Source organism: Sciurus vulgaris (assembly GCF_902686455.1).
Source record: "Sciurus vulgaris genome assembly, chromosome: 15".
In the NCBI taxonomy this organism is placed as follows: Eukaryota; Metazoa; Chordata; class Mammalia; order Rodentia; family Sciuridae; genus Sciurus; species Sciurus vulgaris.
The window spans coordinates 78,130,380-78,150,056 of NC_136476.1; the positions used below are offsets into that span (position 1 = coordinate 78,130,380).

The window sequence follows — 19,677 nt, forward strand, 5'->3', positions numbered from 1 at the left end:
AAAGAATTTTTTTTTCACGTGTGTGTGAGATTACAAAAGAAACAAATATAAAAAATTAAAAACAAAATTTCTCACAACTTTTTCAGGTTTACCCCCCCTTTAAAATCAGGTATGTATCCTTCAGACCTTTCTTTGTACATATATAATTTTTTTAAAGGAGGGAGAGGAACTCTTCTGTTCATATTCTGAACAGAATAATAGTAATCATGTCCATCTATCCGTGTTTGCACATACGGAATCCATTCTTTCCTTGCAAGGCAGCATTTTATAATAGGGACCTACTATCATTCTTGTCTATAATATTATTTAATAATCAAGTACACTGGAGAATGTTTCTATTTATAGATTTTTTTTTTAATGAAAAAAACTCAAATAATTTGATAGGTTCTGCTCTTCCTTCAGACTAACATTGACTACCCTCTTTGGACTACATGTAGACCCTTTACATGTGTTACTATCTTTAAACTTACCCTAGTTGATGGAGGTACTACAATTTTCTTTGTTTACATATGAGAAAACTGAAGTTCAGAAAGGGAATACTTGCCTACAGTGACATAGCTAGGACTAGAATAAAATCTCAAACCCAAATCTAACTTGGATGCGAGTCCTTAATTGAAGTGCTTCACTGATTGCTTGCTCAAATATGGGTCGTACTGTTTGGGGCCTGGAAGGTGATGTAAGAGAAGCAGACGTCTGTCTTTATAAATCAATTAGAAAGCTATTGCTGATAATAGCATGATAAAATAGGAGAGTCCCTGGCACATAGTAAGCACTGAAGAAGTGGCATCTGTATTCTTAACCCTCTCCTGGCCGTTCGTCAGAGTTCTCTAAAGTGCCAGAGAACCAGGGAATGAGCAAATGATCATGAAGTAGTGAATAATGATAGTATTGACAGAATGGATAACTAATACTTGGTTGATGCTTTTTAGTTTTCAATGTGCTTTTCTATATCCTTTATTCCATTGAAACTATTGAGAGTGCAGTTAGGAAAAGATTATGATCAATAAAAGCTCATACCCTGAAAAGCCTCTTATTGAGGCTTTCTTTGTCCTAATTTGTGGTTAATTTTCATGTTAGTCTCTTGAAAAGGAATATTCTCTGTTTGGGAGGTACACATTTTTCTATACATACAGGAAATATGGTTTATGTTGTTTAGTTTTTCTGTATCTATATTTTTTAACCCTTTGATAAGTCTGGACTGCAAGTCATGTATTTCAGTCTTCTGTTACTAACATTTCTGTTTCTTCTTGCTTTTCTAGTAATTTCTGCTTGATGAAAGTGAGAAAGTGTTGTTTTCATGCATAGCTAGACTCCAAACTCTTACATCTTTATTTTGTGCACAGAGTATGAATTCTCTCTCATTATATACCAAGATCACAGCTCTTGCTTGCTTTCTGTGTACATTTGCTGCATGGTGTATCTTTCCCCATTTCTTTATTTTTAGCCTTTGAGATGCACTATGTTTTGGGCATGTTTCTTTTTTAGAGTTGGGTTCTGTTCTAGGAACCATTCTGAAACTCTCTTTATTCTTATTATTGTTATTCATGGTAAAATACATATAATTTTCACCATCTTAGCCTTATTTAAGCATACAGTTCAGTAGTATTAGGTGCATTCACGTTGTAAGTCAACCTCCAGAGCACTTGTCACCTTGCAGAACTCAGACTCTTCCCCCGTTGAATGCTAATCCCCACTTCCTCTTCTTCCAGCGCCTGGCACCGCCATTCTGCCTTCTGTCTGTAATTTGTCTACTCTAAGAACTTTCTTTTTTGATTGGCTTATTTCACTTAGCATAATTATGTCCTCAAGATACATCCATGTTGTAGCATGTGTCAGAATTTCTTTTTCTTTAAGGCTGAGTAATATTCTAGTGTCTGTATACAGGAAGCTCCTTTTAGTGGTGACTTAAACTCATGTACATTTATTGATAATACTGGTTTTAGAGAAGCCATTTACTCTTCTCTTTATAATTCACTGTTAACACTAAGTGATTTGGAGTCTTGACCCTTTGCAGATTAGGTTACTTCTGCATAGGAGTTGAGTTTTCATTGAATGAACAAATAAGTGAAAATCCCTGTATTGTATTCCATTTTTCTAGACTCTCCTTTATCTATCATATGCTGTTAAATTACAGCAACTTGAAACTTACCTCTTCTGTTATTCCTCTGCTCTAAAACCTTCCATAGCTCCACGTTGCCTACTGATCATGTAACTTCACGCTGGCATTCAGTGACTTCCGTAACCTGGCCCTGGTGTACCTCTCACGCCACCGTGACAACAACCAGTGCTTACGTTAAATCAAATTCTTAGCTTTTCTGAAACTATGTACTCCTCTCTCCCACCTCCTAGCCTTTCCTTGGGCTTTTTTCTTTGTCTAGTATGTGTCCCTTAAATCCCTGCCCCACCCCATGGCAAAACTTACCTAGATTTGGAAGCCCTCTTACTTCCTGTCCTTCCTTGCACCAGCTCATTCCTTCATTCGCCATATTTCTCCTGCTCCCTTGACCTGCACTTGCCTCAGAAGTGTGACAGTCAGCCCCAGCTAGCCCTGCTTGGAATACAGCCTGGCCTGCTTGCCCTTGCTTCCTTCTCAGGGTCAGAGCCACCACCCACTCAGGTCTCAGACCAGGATGTTGGGAGCCACTTTTGCCTCCCTCTCCCTCACCCCCTGACACCACATCCAGTAAGTCACCTGTCCTGTTATTCTTCTTTGAGGTACTTCTACTTTCCTTTCCAGTGTTGCTTAGCAGGGGACAGATGTGGCACATGTCCCAGGCAGGCTTTGCCTGGGCTCTGAGCTCAGGGGCCCGCCCCCCTCAGAGGCACATTTCTCTAGATGAGCCCTGTGTAAGTTTCTAGCAAGGACGTTTCCTGCTCCTCTAGTCTTTATATCCCTGACCAGCCCAGTGCTTAGTTCTGAGCAGGTGTGGAGGAAATATTGATCTGGTTCTAATGAGCCTGCCAGAGCTTGGGGACAAATGGGTCACATTTACATCAGTTACCCAGTTTCTCTAGTTCTCTGACCTGCTTGCTCAGACCTTCTACCTTCTCTGCTCAGTCTACCTTGGGAGTTTCCAGATCGCTGCTGAAGGTACCACCTGGAGGCCACAATTGCTGGCACCTACCCAGGCTCCTGGTGCTGAATCTGCAGCCAGGATTGCCACTTGAGGGAGTGTCACTTTGGCTGCTGCTTGGTGCATTGGTGGCTATGGCACGGTGCTGCCTGCTGGGCTTAAGAGTGCCTGAGCATGCTGGGTGGGCCCCTGCAGAGGTCTTTGCCCTCATCCCATTCCTGCCTTGGACTCTTGGGTTCCCAGGCAGCCTTGCTGGGCTTCAGAACTCCTCAGATCTCCCAATACAGCAGCTCCTCCCCGGGCTGACCACTACTCCGAATGTGAGCTTCCAACTGGCCCGGGTCCCAGGCAGAGCACCAGTCCCTCCCGCTCTTCTTTCCAGGCTCTGGCTTCAACCAAAATAGCTCCCTTTTCTGAGATACTGCTCCACAGTCCCCTCCTTCCAGATACAAATAGCATCTAACAAGCACTAGACTTGACTGTTGGTAACTCTAGAAACTAGTAGTTATTTTGCTCATTTTGCAAATGAGGACAAAGACACAGAGAAGTTACTTGGTCAAAGGCATACAGGGAGTCTGGTCTAGGCGGTCTCATAAATTAAGAGACCAGTGGGGCTGAAAAGGGCCTTGTGAGATGCTGAGTAGTTACCAAGAGTTTCCAGGTACTTTCCCAGTTTTGTTCTTTCTACCACCAATAAAAGTCACATCGTTTTTCTGTGGGAATGTACCAGGGAGGGGATTGAACAGGATCAGTGGTTTCCAACTGAGCCAGAGAAACTACTGGTTTCTGACGACAACTCACCTTTATGGGATAAAATTAGTAAAATAAAAGCAATGTGGTAAATCTTTTAATAAAATTAAATTTATGAACTTTGTCTAAATTTAATTTAAAATTAATATTAAGGACTATTGTATATACCTAGACCTTGTTCTTCCTGCTTTTATTTTTGGTGTTAAAATGCTCTTTCCATTATGAAATGATAAGAAGTTGGTGATCTTAAAAAAAAAAACTTAGAAAAAGAAAGAGTTGGTCAATTTCTGATGGTCATTTATTTATTTATTTATAGCTTTATAAATGCTTGAATTCCAAAGTCTGGGAACTATGGGACCTCACGCCTACTCCTGGTGCCGATGTCCCCGAGGCTGTCATCCATGGGAAGCTGGTGCTGTAGCTAGGGAGAGAAACAACCCAGGGAGGCGGTTTGACCTGTGTGGGTGTCAGGAACCTCGTGGGTGAGTGAGTGGTGGTGAGGCAGAGGTTGGAAACAGGACAATAGTCAATCAGGAGGGTTCAGAGACCCGCAAGGGAGGAGGGATGGGTAGGGGGAGGTGAGTCAGAGAAGAGAGGGAGACAGACAGAGACCGAGAGACACGGGCGGAGGGAGGGAGACAGGCAGAATCAGACAAAAGTGCGCAGTACAAGCACAGAGCTCCCCAGCCAGAGATGGAGACCTAGCAAGAGAGGCAGGGACAGTCCAAAGACAAACAGATGATGACTGTAGCTGGGCCTGGTAGTGCATGCCTGTAGCCCCAGGATTCAGGAAACTGAGGCAGGAGGATCACAAGTTTGAGGCCAGCCTCAGAAACTAGCAAAACCCTGTCTCAAAAAATAAAAATAAAAAGGGCTGGGGATATAGGTTGGTAGGAAAACACCCCTGGGTTAAACCTCAGTACCAAAAGCCAAAATAAAATCCTGAGAGCAAGACAATGTCATCTGTAGAGAGACACTTATAAAGACACCACTGAGATACGGGGAGACAGGGACCTCAAGCACATGTGGAGAGAAGGCAGCAAGTCCAGGGAGAAAACCAGAGAGCAAGAAAAAGGAAAGACTAATGAGGCACACACAGACTGAGGCAAACAGAGCCCTGAGAGGCGGGGATAGAGCTGTGGGGCTCTGCCCAACCCCAGCTCCTGGTGCAGGGTGTGGGCAGAGGAAGTGCAGCATCAGCCCAGGCTGCTGCAGGGACTAGATAAGGATGCCTGCCAAAGGAAAGCAGGGGAAGGAAAGACGTTTACAAATCCCCAGGGGAAAAGCCAGGGAGGCTGCCCCAGGCCCAGAGAACAATGGGTACTTGCCTTGGTGGGTCATTAATGAGACAATTAATGGAAAGAGCAACAGAGGCCTCCCCAGGGAGGACTCCAGAGTGGATGAGTGGAATTATTGAGGGCCTGCAGTTAACTGAGTGGGGAGCCTTTCCCCACACTCTCAGATGTCCAGTGTCCCAGTTGCAGAGTCTTGACCTGGCCGTGGGGCCTCCCCCATCTCCCCTGCACATGTCCTGAGCCCTCCACAGACACCTCCTAGCTTTCCTATCCCCTGGCCTTGGCCTCTGCCACTCCCTCTCCCAAGAATGTTGGCCCCTGATTACATCTATCCATGGAAACCCCACCCTTTGGAGGTCAGCAAACCCTGTACATCCATTCAGATGCGCTGGCAAGCCTGGGCCATATATATCAATGATGAGTCCCCAAAGCATAATACAGGCAGTGCAGAAGGCAAGTGCAGCTGTATGGATGAGTGATTCCATTTATATAAGAAATAATGACAAATGCAAAGCGATTCTTTATAAAATTGTTTCTGACTCAATTTTGCATTAGGACACTTTTAAAAGGGGGCTTTGGGAGGGATACGCACTCAATTCGTAATGGTGATTGCCACCGGGGAGCGGACGGAAGACCTGAAGTGCGGCCTGAGGCCATCTGTAGACGTGTGTGCATACATTTGTACATGTGTATGTGAAAACTTGACATAACTGGGCTCGGTGACACACACCTGTGATCCCAGTGACTCAAGTGACTGAGGGAGGGGCAGGTTGGAGGTAAACCTGGGAAACAAGAGACCCTATCTCAAAATAAAAAATAAAAAGGGATGGAGATGTAGCTCAGTGGTACAGTGTCCCTGGGTTCAATGCCCAGTATAAAACAAAAGCAAAACACCACATACACACACACCTTGACGTCATGTTAATTTCGGGCTGTGAAAACAGGAATGGTCGTTACCTTAAATTCTGTTCTTTCCCCTGTACTTTAAAATTTTTTTCCAGAGAGAGAAACACAGAGATAGATATCCTAGCTCTCTTTCAGACCCGCCCAAGTGCCACCTCCTGAAGGAAGTCTTCTGGAGCCATTCTGATGTGGCCTTTTTTACAGGCTTCTGAGCACTTTCCCCTGTGTGCTCCTCTCGTGATGTGTGGGGACTGACTTGCCTCCCTGGATGGCAGCCCCTCGAGGGTGGGGCCTCCAGCTCAGGGCCAGCATGGGAGGATGCCCAGAGGCTTCCGAGACTGAGCCTGATTCTCCCATCCTACCACCTGGAAGCAAACCAGAAAGGCTCTGATCCCATCTCAGATCCCACACACCCAATCCAATCCACTAGGATAGGGAGGTGGGGCTCCTGAAATTCAAACCATGGCCACTGGAATGCAGGTAGAAGGGCAGCTGCTGTTCAGAAATGTGCAGCGAGAGAGGAGGAGGCCATGCTCGCTGTGGCCTGGGAATCACCCCATTGCTGGTTTGCTGGTGGTTTGTGGCAGCATTGCTAAAAGGCCACCAGCTAGAGCCCAGCAGTGTTCCCTAAACCCACCCCAGTGAGGCAGGTATAGGTTAAAAGAACCCCCAAATTCCAGCAGGGAATCCAAGTTGTCTATAAAATGGAGCCATTGTAGAGAGGAAATAAGGACCATCAGTCATGAGCAGAGACTACAGAGCATTTACTCCATGCCCAGCCCCCGAGCTGTGTTACCTGATTTAGTTGTAACAGCACTCCGGCTTAGATCTCCTTATCCCCACGTTACAGATGAGGAAGGCCAGGCAGAAGGGCTGGCTGGCTTGCTCAAGGTCACTGTGGGCAGTAAGTGTTGGATCTGGAGCTCTGGTCTGACCTGTTGGGTCCAGGTGGGTCTCAGCTCTCCCCTCTTGCAGATAACTCCCCTGGTGTACCAAAGGGGATAGTGAGGCACAGAGGAGAAGAACATGTCCCTAGACAACAAAAGTGAGTGGCAGAGACAGCACCTGAACCCAAGTGTCCCGGCTGCTTTCTGCTCTCCCCGCTGCCCAGTGGGGTCTCACATAGCAAGTCAGACCTCGCGATGAGATTTTTAAGTCACTGAATTCGAATGTCTTTATGCCATCATGGGACATAAAGTTGTAGAGTTTGGGGAGCAGGGAAGGGCCTTACAGGTCACCCAGTCTGCCTTTGATGTTGGAAAGTCTTTGCTGAAAAAAGCAGCCTTGTGATCCACAGCCTCTGGGATTCTCAGAACCAACTGATTCCAACTTAGAACCCATGTTAATAATAGGTAACCTGGTGTCCAAACCCAGAGCAGACTGGGACTGTCAGTCAGTGTGCGGAGAGAACGCCTCCCCACGGGATGACTGGAATGCTGAACATAGGGTGAGCCAAGTGGCCGGCAGGCTGATTCTGGTTCCTACCTGGCTTCCCGTCGTCTGCTCTGTCTCTCTGTCAGATTAGCCATTTTAAAATGTAGCTGTCGCCCTGAGTGGCCCTGCTCAAAAATATGCAGAGGCTCCCCCTTGCCTCCTGGAGGACTGAATCGCCTCCGAACCAGCCTCCTCCATTCCCTGCTAGCTGACCCTCCGACTGTTCTCCATTCGGTGAGCTCTTCTGCGTGAACCATGCCACTCCTGTGGGAAACTCCATCACCCCCAGGAAAAAGTGCCCCTTTTTTTTTTTTTTTTTTTTTTTTTTTTTTGGTACTTGGGGTTGTACCCAGGGGCACTTTACCACTGATATATCATTAGCCCTTTTTAATTTTTACTTTGAGAGTGGATTTTGCTACATTGCTTACCTCACTAAGACACTGAGGCTGATCTCAAACTTGCAAATCCTCCTGCCTCAGCCTCCAAAGCCACTGGGATTACAGGTGTGCAACCCCACACCTGATCGAAGTCCAGAGATCTTAGGATCTTAAAGGTCTCAGTGCGAGGTTTGGCTCCCCTCTCATTCCAGCCTCACCCTTGCTCTGGCGCCCATCACTCTGGTTGCTCTCAGCTCCCCACATGCATCTGTCACTTTGGGGACTTTGCACATTCCCTTCCCTCTGCCTGGGACACTCCCAACCATATTGCTGACTCCTATGCATCCTTTAGCTCCCAACGGCCTGTCACTGCCTCCTGGCAGCCTTCCTGGTTGGGTTAGTACCCTCTGACAGCTGTTCACACAGTCTCTGGACAGTCCCCAGCACCACGCTGTCCTTTCTGATTATTTGTAACATTTTTAACAACTGTTCTCTGCCCAGACTGTGAGCTTCAAGAGCACAGGGACTGTCCTATTCACCACGGCACACTCAGTGTCCAGAATGAAGCCTTGTGTGCCCGGTACACTCACCCAGTATATGCAGAATGCACAAATAAATACATCTGGCGGCTTGTTGAAACTTCTGTATCATTTAACAAACATGGCAGCGTTGTAGCCCCCGCTTGCCAGCATCCTTAGGCCGTGCCAGATTCTGCATGATCTGAAGAGATGAGCCAGGCATCACAAGGTCTTGGCCCTCACGGTACAAGGACATTACACAGATAAATCCCTGCGAGGATGCCAGGCAGAGCTGAGCTTTGTGAAGGGAGAGCCTGGGGAAGGAGTTGGAGAACTGGTGTGTGTGTGAGAATTTAGATGGTGTCATCAGGGAAGGCCTCTGGGAGGAGGTGACATTTCATGGGTGGACCAGTGCTCCCTTGAGACACTGACTCTCCCTGCCTGGGGTTGGCTGGGCCCCAGATGTGTCCAGGTGTGTCAGCCCCACATCCTCAAACCCTCCCTGCTTCCTAGTGGTAGCGAGGAACCCAGGAGGGGCCTCAGGAGGTTTTTAAGGCGGGTGTGAGAGCCTCAAGCTGCTCTTCACAGCTGCTGTGATTGGGTTCCTTCTGCGTGGCAAGAGGCGGCGATTGCTTTGTGCACCGACGACTTGGCTGATTGTGGCCAGGCGATTGGCACCCACAGACCGCGGCCGCCAGGGTTTACCACGCACCCCCAGCGCCGCGGCGGGCCGTGCGCAGCGCGCCAGCCCAATCTCGCCTCCTGTATTCAGAGTTGATTAGACGCTATTTCTGCCTGGATTTTCAGAAGGCTCAAGAGCTTTTTTAATCACTACAGTGGCTCATTACGGTTTTGCAGTGACACTCATGTCCTTCAGTTCTCTTCTCAGATTAGATTCTATAGTCAGATGAATATTGGATGATTTCATTACATACAAATGCAATCAACAGTTTTGCATAAATTTCTTCTCTTTTCTTGAGTTTCAATTGACCCCAGCACCCATGGTGGCAGGCACGATCCACATGCAAATGAGCTGGGTTTGCAGCGAGGAGAGGGGCCGGGAGGAGGCGGGCACTCGCACCGGCCCAGGGAGGCAGCTAGCCTTGATTGCTCAGGCTTCGGAAGAGGGGCCTGGGGAGGGGGCGCCCCACAGTGGGCAGCCTCTATCGCTGAGGCTGGCCTCCCTGTTAAGGGTATTCTCCAGGTGAACTGAGGCACAGGGATGCCCAGAGTAGGGTTACCTCTCTTTCTGGCAGAGAAAGGAAGGTGGAGTTTGGGGCTAGCAGCTGGGCTCACAGAGGTGTACTCAAGATGCTTGGGGCGGTGGCCTTTTAACAAGTGGTAGGGACAGTTTGATAGTCTGGCCAGGCGGTACAGTGCGTTCCTGCTGCATGCTAGCTCTGACCCCACGGATGCTGCTGGTGGTGTTGGTGTTCATTTTAAGCGGCACCATTACTCTCCCTGGAGAGTTGAGCCATGGCTGGAAGGGCAGTCAGCCAAAGTCCAAAGCCAGCCCACGTGGGGCAGTCGGGCCTCAAGAGCCTCCTAACCCAGCCACGTGGAAATGCTTGTTCTCCCTTGGGAGTGAGGCGCGCCCTCCCTGCAGGTGGGGCTCTCTCCTTTCGTTTACTCAGCTCCTTGGTGAGGTGTTTTCTGTGACTTCTGGAGCAAATGTCCCTGGCCCCAGCTCTGGGTCTCATAGCCGACATCTGCTCCCTTATCTCTAAGATGATCCCTGAGGTCAGCAGGTGGTGACTGCTCTGCTGAGTCACCTTCCCCAGGGTCGCAGCTTCTCTGAAGACATGCTTCCATTCCCACCCAGATCTGCCCTCTAGATGCTCCTGTGGCTGTCACAGGAATAGCCCAGGCCTTGATTCCAGGCTGAAAGGGACTGGAGGCGGGAGGGGACCTGGCTGTGCACCTCAGACCTCCTCATGGGCACCCCTCACGGGACAGGGATCTGCACATGCCAACCTCACTTTCTTCAGGCTTGTCCTAAAACTCCAAATGAGAACACAGACATGGCAAGGTGGTGGAGGGTCTGGGACTCAGGGAGGGAGGAAGAGAGAGACCCCTGTGGATGCACAAGTGGTCAAGGGGACCCATCTGGGATGTGACCAGAGCTACTGTCATTAAGGACATGGTGGAACTCTGATGTAGACAGCCACAGGCATGACTGTGACACACCTATGCACAGTCCCAGGCTCAGGCTCTTTTCTGGCCCACCCTTGGCTCCCCCGAGGGGATTGTAGAGACCTAGGAATTTGAACTGAAGCACGGGGCTTCTGTGTTACAGGTGGGACTACTGAGGGCCAGAGAGGGGAATGTCTAGCAGAGTCACACAGCATTGAAGCCAGAGTCTCCTAATATGGTCTGGGGACTGCGTCCCTCTTCCTCTGACTGACCATTCCTTTGTCATTCTGTGTGTAGTCACGAAGTCCCTTCTTCCCTCCCTGAATGGACCCACCCCTCGCTGTCCATGAGTCTGCCTTCAGCTCCTCCTCAGCCTTCCAGGCCCCTATTTCTCTGTGCATTTCTTTTCCATCGCTCCATGTCTCTGTCTTCCTTGTGGCTCCATGTCCCTTCCTCCCCTCTCTCTCTGCTTCCCTGGTCCTCTGTCCATCTCTGTGTCTGATGAATCATCTGGTCCCTTTGCCAGGCTACATCTGCTTCTTTGCTCTCAGCAGTGTGTATTGCCAGAACTGGCCTCTGCCTAGAATTGGGAGACCCGAGACCTAGTCCTACCCCCAGGAGAACTCTGGTTCCGGTATGGAGAAGGTTGGGCTGCTTTGGTTTCTGAACTCTTCTGAGCCTTCCTGCGTGGGCTGCACTAGGCCCTCCACGTTTCCCTCCAGTCCAGAACAGGAGCGAAGCAGCCATCTCTCGTTCGTCTCAGATCTGTTCTCACACAGGCCTGGAAGAAGACCGGGAGTGGTGGGGAGGATTCAGAGGCTCCCAGTGACTCCTCAAGCAGACTAGGGTCATCCTGTCCAGGCTTCTGTCTTTAGCTGGGTTCACATATGCTGTGGTCTGTGGTCAGCTCCTATGGGGGTTCCTTGCCTGCCTCCCCCACCTCTAAGACCACCTAGTAGAATGAATGTGTACCCTAACCCAGTCAAAATCTGGTCCTGACCCACCTGGCCAATCTCCTTTCCTTTTCTACTCACCTTTCCAACCCAGGAAGAGGGCTGCCGCTCCTAAGGTGCCTGCTTTCTGACTCTGTGCCAGATACTTGCAGGGTGGAGAGGAAAGAACTGGGTTCTGGAGGCTAATAGATCAGTGCCAAGTCCCAGCTCTGCCACTTGCTACCTGGATCATCACAGACAAGCGACAGCCTCTCTGAGTCCAGTTTTCTCCTCTGTAAAATGCAGACAATGCTCCTTGCCTTGAAAGGCCGTCATGAGGGTTAACTTACATGAAAGTACCTGTTACAGAACTGGGCACAAACTAGTCACTCAATAAACAGTTATTAGGAATAAATGAATAATATTGAATGAATTATAGAATCTGGATCTGCATAAATGGGTTGTAGAGAGGGAGTACCAGGCATCAAGAATGGTACAAGCAGGGGCTGGGGAGATAGCTCAGTTGGTAGAGTGCTTGCCTTGCAAGCACAAGGCCCTGGGTTCGATCCCCAGCACCGCAAAAAAAAAAAAAAAAAAAAAAAAGGTACAAGCAAAGACTTGGAGATAAGAATCCTGGAGGAGGAACAGGAAACTATGAATGCTCAGTACAGATGCAGCAAGGATTCAGGTTTCAGTCAGGAAATGCAGCAGGGGCCACACCCTGACAAGTCTGGAGACCAGGCTCAAGGGCTTTAATTTAAAAAAAAAATACACACACACACACACACACACACACACACACACATCTCAAGCATCCCTTATTTCAGGGAAAAGAATGACCAGAGGACCTTACTGAGTGTTGCAGTGCTCCAGGTAGCTAACAGTGAGCTAACAGAGACTATAGCAGTCACCCGCCAGGTACTGCAGAGGCCTTCAGCTGTGGCATTTGAAAAGCATCACCTCATCTGGTCTTAAGGACAGCCCTGTGAGGAAGATGCCATTGTTAATCTCGCGTTACAGATGAGCACATTGAGACCAGAGGAGGAGAGTGATGGTCTCGGATCACACGGTTGTAATTGGTGCAGCCAGGATTCCAGCCTTGGCCTAGCCTGGCTCCAGGGCTAGTACTATCTTTTAGTGCCACTCAGCCTTCCAGAGGGAGGACCCCACATCTGGACAGGGGGCGCTGTGTGCATCAAATACTCAAAAATGCTTTGGCAAGTGCAGGGGCGTGAAGAAGGCAGCGTGGGAGGGTCAGTCACAAGCTGGAAGCTTGCTGCAGATGAAGCGGGAAGGCTTTCTGGAGGGAGCTGACAGGGGCAGAGAAACAGCCCCAGTAGCAGTGGAAGTGGGTGTGGCTGCAGGCCCTGGAGACAGGGGCTGTGCTGATGGCCTAGCTGAGGCTCTTGATCCTGATAAGCTTTTGGCTGAGGTCCATTTCCTTGGCCCCACCTGACACAGCTGTGCTTCCATTTTGCTGGCCCTGGAAAAGTAGCATGTGAGGGTTCTTCCACTTTTGTTACCCTCTTGCTGTACGACTTTGCCCAAGCCAGTGCCTCTCTCTGATCCCTGCCTACCCTGTCTATGAAGTGGGGCTAGTAATGTCCACAAACTGCCTGCAAGGTCAGTGCAGAGGCACACAGGCTCAGGCGCAGAGACTGTACAGGGCCATGCTGACTTCTTCTTCCATCCGCAGGGCCCCTTGCCCCTGGGTCAGTCACCAACCTCATTTCAGTGCATCAGAGGTCAAGGTCAGTGGGCACGGTGGCACACACCTGTAATCCCCCCAGCTCGGTGGGGGAACTGAGGCAAGAGGATCCCAAGTTCAAAGCCGGCCTCAGCAACTTAGGGAAGCCCTAAGCAACTCAGTGAGACCCTGTCTCTAAATATAATCTTTTTTTTTTTTTTTTTTTTGGTGCTGGGGATTGAACCCACGGCCTTGTGCTTACAAGGCAAGCACTCTACCGACTGAGCCCCAATATAATCTTTTTTAAAAAGGGCTCAATGGTTAAGTGCCCCTGAGTTCAATCCCTGGTACCAAAAAAGAAAAAAAAAAAAAAGTGTGTGTGATGGGGTCAGACTCTTGAAGCTATCTGGCTGGCTCTGTCTTGCTGTGTCACTCTGTGACAGCTTCTCTTCTGTATAATAGATTCTAAAGTCCAGAGTCCCTTCTCTAAAACTTGTGAAGTCAGAATTTTGTGCTCCCAAATCTAATTCCGAGCCCATCCCATATACTGCATAACCTCTCATTGGGGTCGAGGACACCTACGAGGGAGTGCTTTCAACTGGGTGCTTCACGCCTGTAATCCAGAGACTCAGGAGGCTGAGGCAGGAAGATCACAAGTTTGAGGCTGGTCTGGTCAACTTAGCAAGACTCTGTCTCAAATAAAAAATAAAAGGGCTGGGGCTGAAACTCAGTGGCACAGCACCCTGGGCTCGATCCCCAACTCCACGCACACACCCCCAAACCAGCCAACGCCCCCACCTCATTCACACTTGTTTTCAGCAAAACATATGAATATGCACACCAGGTAGTAACATGAAGACCCCCAAACAGCCTCTCCTTAGTTCAGGTCAGTTTCAGCATCAGACCTAGAAAAGACCATTTGAGTCAAGGAAGTTCTTGAATGTCAGCAGTGTGGAGAAGAGAATTGTGGGTCTGGGGGAATTGCCACGTGGGGCTGATGTTGGGGTAAGCCACTACATACAGGGCACTCGGATCCAGGCCTATGCGAGTCCCTCCCTTACTTAGGATCTTCTCATGGTGCCGGGTGTGGTGGCAAACCTGTAGTCCGCGCTCCTCCAGGGCAGAGGCAGGAGGATCGCTTGAGCCCATGAGTTCTAGGCCAGCCCGAGCAACATAGTGAGACCCTGGCTCCCCAGCAGGGCTGGGGATGTGACTCAGTGGTTAAGTGTCCCTGGGTTTAATCTTCAGTAAAACAAAACAGAATGGCTCAATGGCTCCCATGTCCACAGGAGAACATGCAGACAACTTAGTCTGGTACTGAGGCCTTTATGATCTGAATCCTGCTTAGCGCAGGTCTTGGATCTCACCCCTGGCTCTCACACCTCAAGCTTCAGCATCATTGATTTCTTCTTCTTCTTCTTCTTCTTTTTGTAGTTCCTTGCGTCCCAGCCCTCCTTCTGCAGGTTGCACTTGCTGTGTCTCCTACCAGAAGTACCCCCTTCCCCATCTCCCCTTTTTGATTCCATGTCATCCTACTGGGTCTCATGGCCCCAGTCCAAGTGCCCCAATCCAAGCACACATGCTATGAAAATCGAGGTCTCGCCCCAGACTGTGACCTCCAGGAAGGCAGTGGCCATGTGTGTATTCTCTGGCAAATAGTTGGTGTGGAATGAATGATTACCCTTGCTCAGGGACTGAATACATGTTTGTTGAATGAATAAATGAGACACAGGTTTGGAAAGAAGATTCCCTAGGCGTCCCCATATGCACCCCAGGAGAAGATTCTTGGAATGCTTTTCCTTTCCTCCCCAAATTCCTTAAGTGATTTAAAAAAGGGGACCCAGTCCACGCAGGGGGCCTCCAGGATCTCAGGGCCTGAGGGAAGTGGCAATAGAACATTAGGCAGAAACCACTTGTCCGGGGTTGGAAGAGGCCTCTGGGGCCTGGGGAGCAGAAGCAGGACAAAGGAGGCCTCCAGGGCTCTGGAGCAATTGCTATAAAATAAACTCCATAATCAGGTAAATGCGTTCATGTAGGGGATGGTTCCCATGCAGCTGCGGGCGTCCTCTAGCCAGCCGGAGGGGACCTGTCTAATCTCAGGGTAATGGAAACGTGGGTCTAATTACGACAGCGGGCTGGGGCCGGGGCTGAGACTGGAGCAGGGAAGCCGGGCCCTGGCAGCGGAATTAGAACATTTAAACTGTCAGGCTGAATCTGGGAGAGGGTTGATTACCTGGGCCATGAAGAGGCCGCCTTGGTTTGGTGCTGAATATAATTTCCTGGGGACCGGCTGTGAAGCCAGGGGCTACCTTCTCTCTCCAGCCATGGGGGTTCAGATCCTGCCTCTCTGACCTCCCTAGTGCCATGCCAGAGTCAGCCAGAGGAGCTGCTCTGTGCCACTCTAGCAGCCCATGTGGGACAATCAGGGAAACAGGCACTGAGTCACACAGGCTGGGAATGGGTAAGGTGTGTCCACAGGTGATAGGTAAATGACATTAGGGAAGTAAGTGCTGGTGGTGTGGGGATTGCCCAAGTGTGGGAGGTGTATGTGGTGCACGGACATTTGTGTGTGCACGCTGCATGTGGAGTGTGTGTGTGTGTGGATGCAGGTACAAGTAATATGAGCATATATGTAAATGATACATGGGATGTTCTACGTGGATCGCGTGCGGCTGTTCTACCAATGAGGCACACGGGAGATACATGTATGTGGGCCGCTTGTTCATGGTACCTGCACATGGGATCTGGGCACATAGAGGGGCTGTGTGCGCAGGTTCTGTGTGGTGTGTTCACAGGGGTGTGTGCTGGTCTATTAGCTCTGGGACTGAATACTGAAACCGTTTTGGAAGGATGTATGCTTTGCCTACTGACCGCTGTGCCCCAGGACCAGCTGTGTGCCTGGCATATGGTAGGCAGATGATGGTTACATAGGTGTTGAATGAGTTTATGTTTATCCAGTAGGTAAAAGGAAGGTGCGCAATGCATGTTTTAAAGATCTGAGTGTGTACAGTCTGCGTGAAAAGTGCCTGGAGTATGTGTGAGAGAGACACTTGTCCCCACTGTGTGATCTGGTGACATGACCTCTGGAAGCCTGAACCATGCTGTCATACAGACCTGCCATCCAGGCCTGCCTCCTCTGCTGACAGGTGGCTGCAGGTGTCTTTTAACCTCTAGGAGACTGACTTTTGTCATCTGTAAAATAATAACCCTAGCTAACATTTTACTGAGCACTTACTATATGCCTGCTCCTGTGCTTAGCTTATCTCACTGATGTCACCATAACCCTACAAATACTACTGTCATCCCCATTTTACAGATGGGGAAGCAGAAGCTCTCAGCAGGCTAGATAATAGTGAAGCGGATTCAAACCCCTTGCAGTCAGACTGTGGTGTGAGCTTTCAACTGCCAGACTGAATGGCAGTACCCATTGCCTGGGCACGTCTGAAGGACTGAATGACAATCTACCTTGCGTGCTGTCTAGCACATAGCAAGAACCTGGGAAATGCTGTTGCTGTTACTGGCATATGATACGAGCATATGGGACATACAAAACAGCTTCAAGACAAGGTGCAGGAGCCAGGTGTAGTGGGGCATGCGTGTAATCCCAGTGATCTGGGAGACTGAGGCAGGAGGATCGCAAGTTTGAGGCTAGCCTCAGCAACTTATTGAGACCCTTTCTCAAAATAAAAAGGACTGGGGGGATGGCTCAGTGGTAGAGTGCCCCTGGGTTCAATCCCCAGTAAACCCCAGCCCACAGAAAAGGTGTGGGCAATAAGCAGGAAGCTTACTTGTGTGTGTATGAGCAGATGCCATGGATACAGACAGACATGCATGCTGTATACCATGGATGTATGTGGTCTAGTATGTGCAGCTAGATGTGGAGGTTTCTGCACGGGATATATATGTAGGCATATTGGGGTAAACGAGGTATGCGTTGTGGAATACCTATACTCGAGGGTATATTGAATATACTTTTGAGATGTTATCTATTTGTGGTTCATGTTCTGTACATCATTATTCAAATGTCACTTTCTAAAGTTAAAATACCAATAGCTCCCCTATTTAAAACAGCCTCCCCCTGCCAGTCCCTTCCTTCTCTTTCTGCATAAAAGTATCACTTACTGTAACGAATAATTCAGTTCTTTAAAATGATGTCCATTGTCTTCTCTTCACTAGGACATAAGCCTCAGGAGGCCAAGGGTTTTCCAGTTTTGTTCACTGCTGGGTTCCCAGTGTCTAGCCCAGGGCCTGACACTTTGCAGATGCCCAACCACCACTGCCTGAATCAACAAGTGCTTGTCTGCATAGGTGAGGCAGCACTGTGGAGGCATGTGCGCTATGTAGATGAGACTGAGGTGCACAGCACAGACACGTGCCTGTCACGAGGGGAGTGTGACCTACATTAACTGTAAGTGCACAGTGGTTGCAGGTACACCGAGCTTAGACGGGTGCTCCGAGCACGCTTAAATGATGAGCGCACCCAGCTGCCGCCTAGTCATCCCTGGGTCTCCTTGTGCCCTGCAAGCTGGACCTCCGGAGGGCAGCCGAGGCCCCTCCCGGAGGTCTCCTGGGGCGCGACCCGGTGTGCGGGCGGTAGACCCGGCTCGGGCGCATTTCCCGGCGGCCGCAGGGCGGAGCAAGCGGGCCGCGACCGGGCCGGCCGGCAGGAAGCGCCGCATTGTTCGCGGGCCATGGCCCGGCAGGGAGTTCCCGGCCCTGCGCGGACATAAAAGGAGAAAGCAGAGCCCGCAGAGCGGCCGGCGGACAGCAGCCTGGGCGCCCGGAGGAAGCGCAGCCCGGCGCTCCGCTGACCCCGCATCCGCTCCCGGCCGGCCGGGAAGGTGGAGCGGCCCCGCCCGCCCTACAGCCCGCAGGGCCCGGGTTCGAATCCCGGCTCGCCGCCTCCCGGAGCCTGAAAAAGTGCCCCGAGCCGTGGGAGGCCCTTCACAGCGAGGCAGCGGGCTTCCCCGTCCCTGCCGCCGGCCGGCTTGCCTGCCTGTGCAGAAGCCACCGAGCCGCCGTCCCGCGGCGTCCTCCAGAAGACGCAGGCGGCGAAACCCGGGGTTTTGGGAACATTTTACCTGCCAAAGGCGCTGCTCTCCTGGGACCTGAAAGACCTTCTGGGCGACACTTTGCAAGCACCGTGATGGGTGGAGAAACTGAAGTCTGGAAAGAGACTGATTTGCTCAAGATCATCAATATTAAAAAAAAACACGATCGTGTAGAAATTTTAGAAACCCAGGGGCTTCCTTCCTGTGCTTAGAAGGATGGCCGTTTTTTCTTTCTTTTTTTTAAATTTAACTTTTAAATTTGCTCTAATTAGTTGTACATGACAGTAGAACGCGTTTATGCATTTTGATAAATCATACATAAATGGAGTGCAGTTTCTCATTTTTCTGATTGTACCTATTGTAGGATCACATGGGTCATGCAGTCACACATGTGCATGAGGTAATCATGTCTGCTTCACTCTACTATCCTTCCTACCCCAGGCCCCTTCCCTTCCCTTCACTCCCCTCTACCTGATCTAAAGTACATCTGTACTTCCCTAGTGCCTCCCACCCCTACTGTAAATTAGCATGGGCATATGAGAGTATCAGGTTTTTTGTTGTGGATGGTATACAGCACGGAGGGATGAACACCTACTGGGCGAACCCGCTTATGCATGTTACATGTTGCGTCCTCACTTGCCTCAGGAAGTGGGCAGGAGTCAGTAGGGACCCAGAGAGGTGAAGTGTCTCTCCCAAGAAGGCTGAGGAACCAGGGCCTGTTCCTGGTCTCTTTGGGAGGTGTTAATCCCTGTAAGGCTGGCACGATAATTTTGTGCAGGGATGTATTTAAGATCTAAACAAGGCAGGAAAAAGTAAGGGGTTAGCAATGCCATTCCAACCCTGAGCTCTGCCCTCCAGGACAACTTTGCCTCATTGTGGGGAAAAGGTAGGAAAAGAAAAGGTTGAGTTTCCACAGGGGCCTAGAGAGAGGTCAGGTGAGTTGCGCTAGGTCGCAGAGCAAAGTGGCTGTGAAGCAGACCCCTGTCTCCACCGCAGTCTGACCTGTCCTTCTGCGGATAACCTTCTTGTGTCCTGAAATATTGGGGACCTGTCTGGAGGTGCCTTCATGGAGTGCGCCAGGAGATTCTGATTATGGAGAAATGGCCTCCCCTCCACCCCTGCCCCCCGCCCAGCCCAGGAACCCTACACCGGGGTGGGTGGGGGGTAATTGAGATCAGATGCGGCGGTGACCCACGGAATGCTCCCCAGGAACCTGGAAGCATTTATTGTCTGGAAGAGAATCCAGGACCCTCTTGCAGCCACAGCCCTGTTCCCTCCCTCAGGGTCCCCTCCCCAAGTGACTGAAGGTGGATGGGCCCTGAGGAGGCTCTGGCAGTGCCCGGGGGTTGGGGCAGCGGCCTTGATGAATATGACTGCTGAAAGCGCCTTCCTGGCTTCCTCCTTCCTGGGGATACGGTTACAGGGGCCAGACTTCCTGCCAGCCGCCAGCCTTCTCCTCCGTAGTGTGGATCTGCAGGCTCTCAGGCGGGCGACTCTGCCCCTTGCCTTGCAGCTGGCCCCAT

General features: G+C 50.1%; 1 long non-coding RNA gene across 1 annotated transcript; it reads left to right on the forward strand.

Annotated features, from left to right (window-relative positions):
• Window positions 1-12: 12 nt before the first annotated feature.
• Window positions 13-18,481, forward strand: LOC306645465. Its single transcript, XR_013759661.1, has 2 exons — window positions 13-4,306; window positions 17,280-18,481. It is a non-coding gene; the product is annotated as an uncharacterized lncRNA (long non-coding RNA).
• Window positions 18,482-19,677: the final 1,196 nt, after the last annotated feature.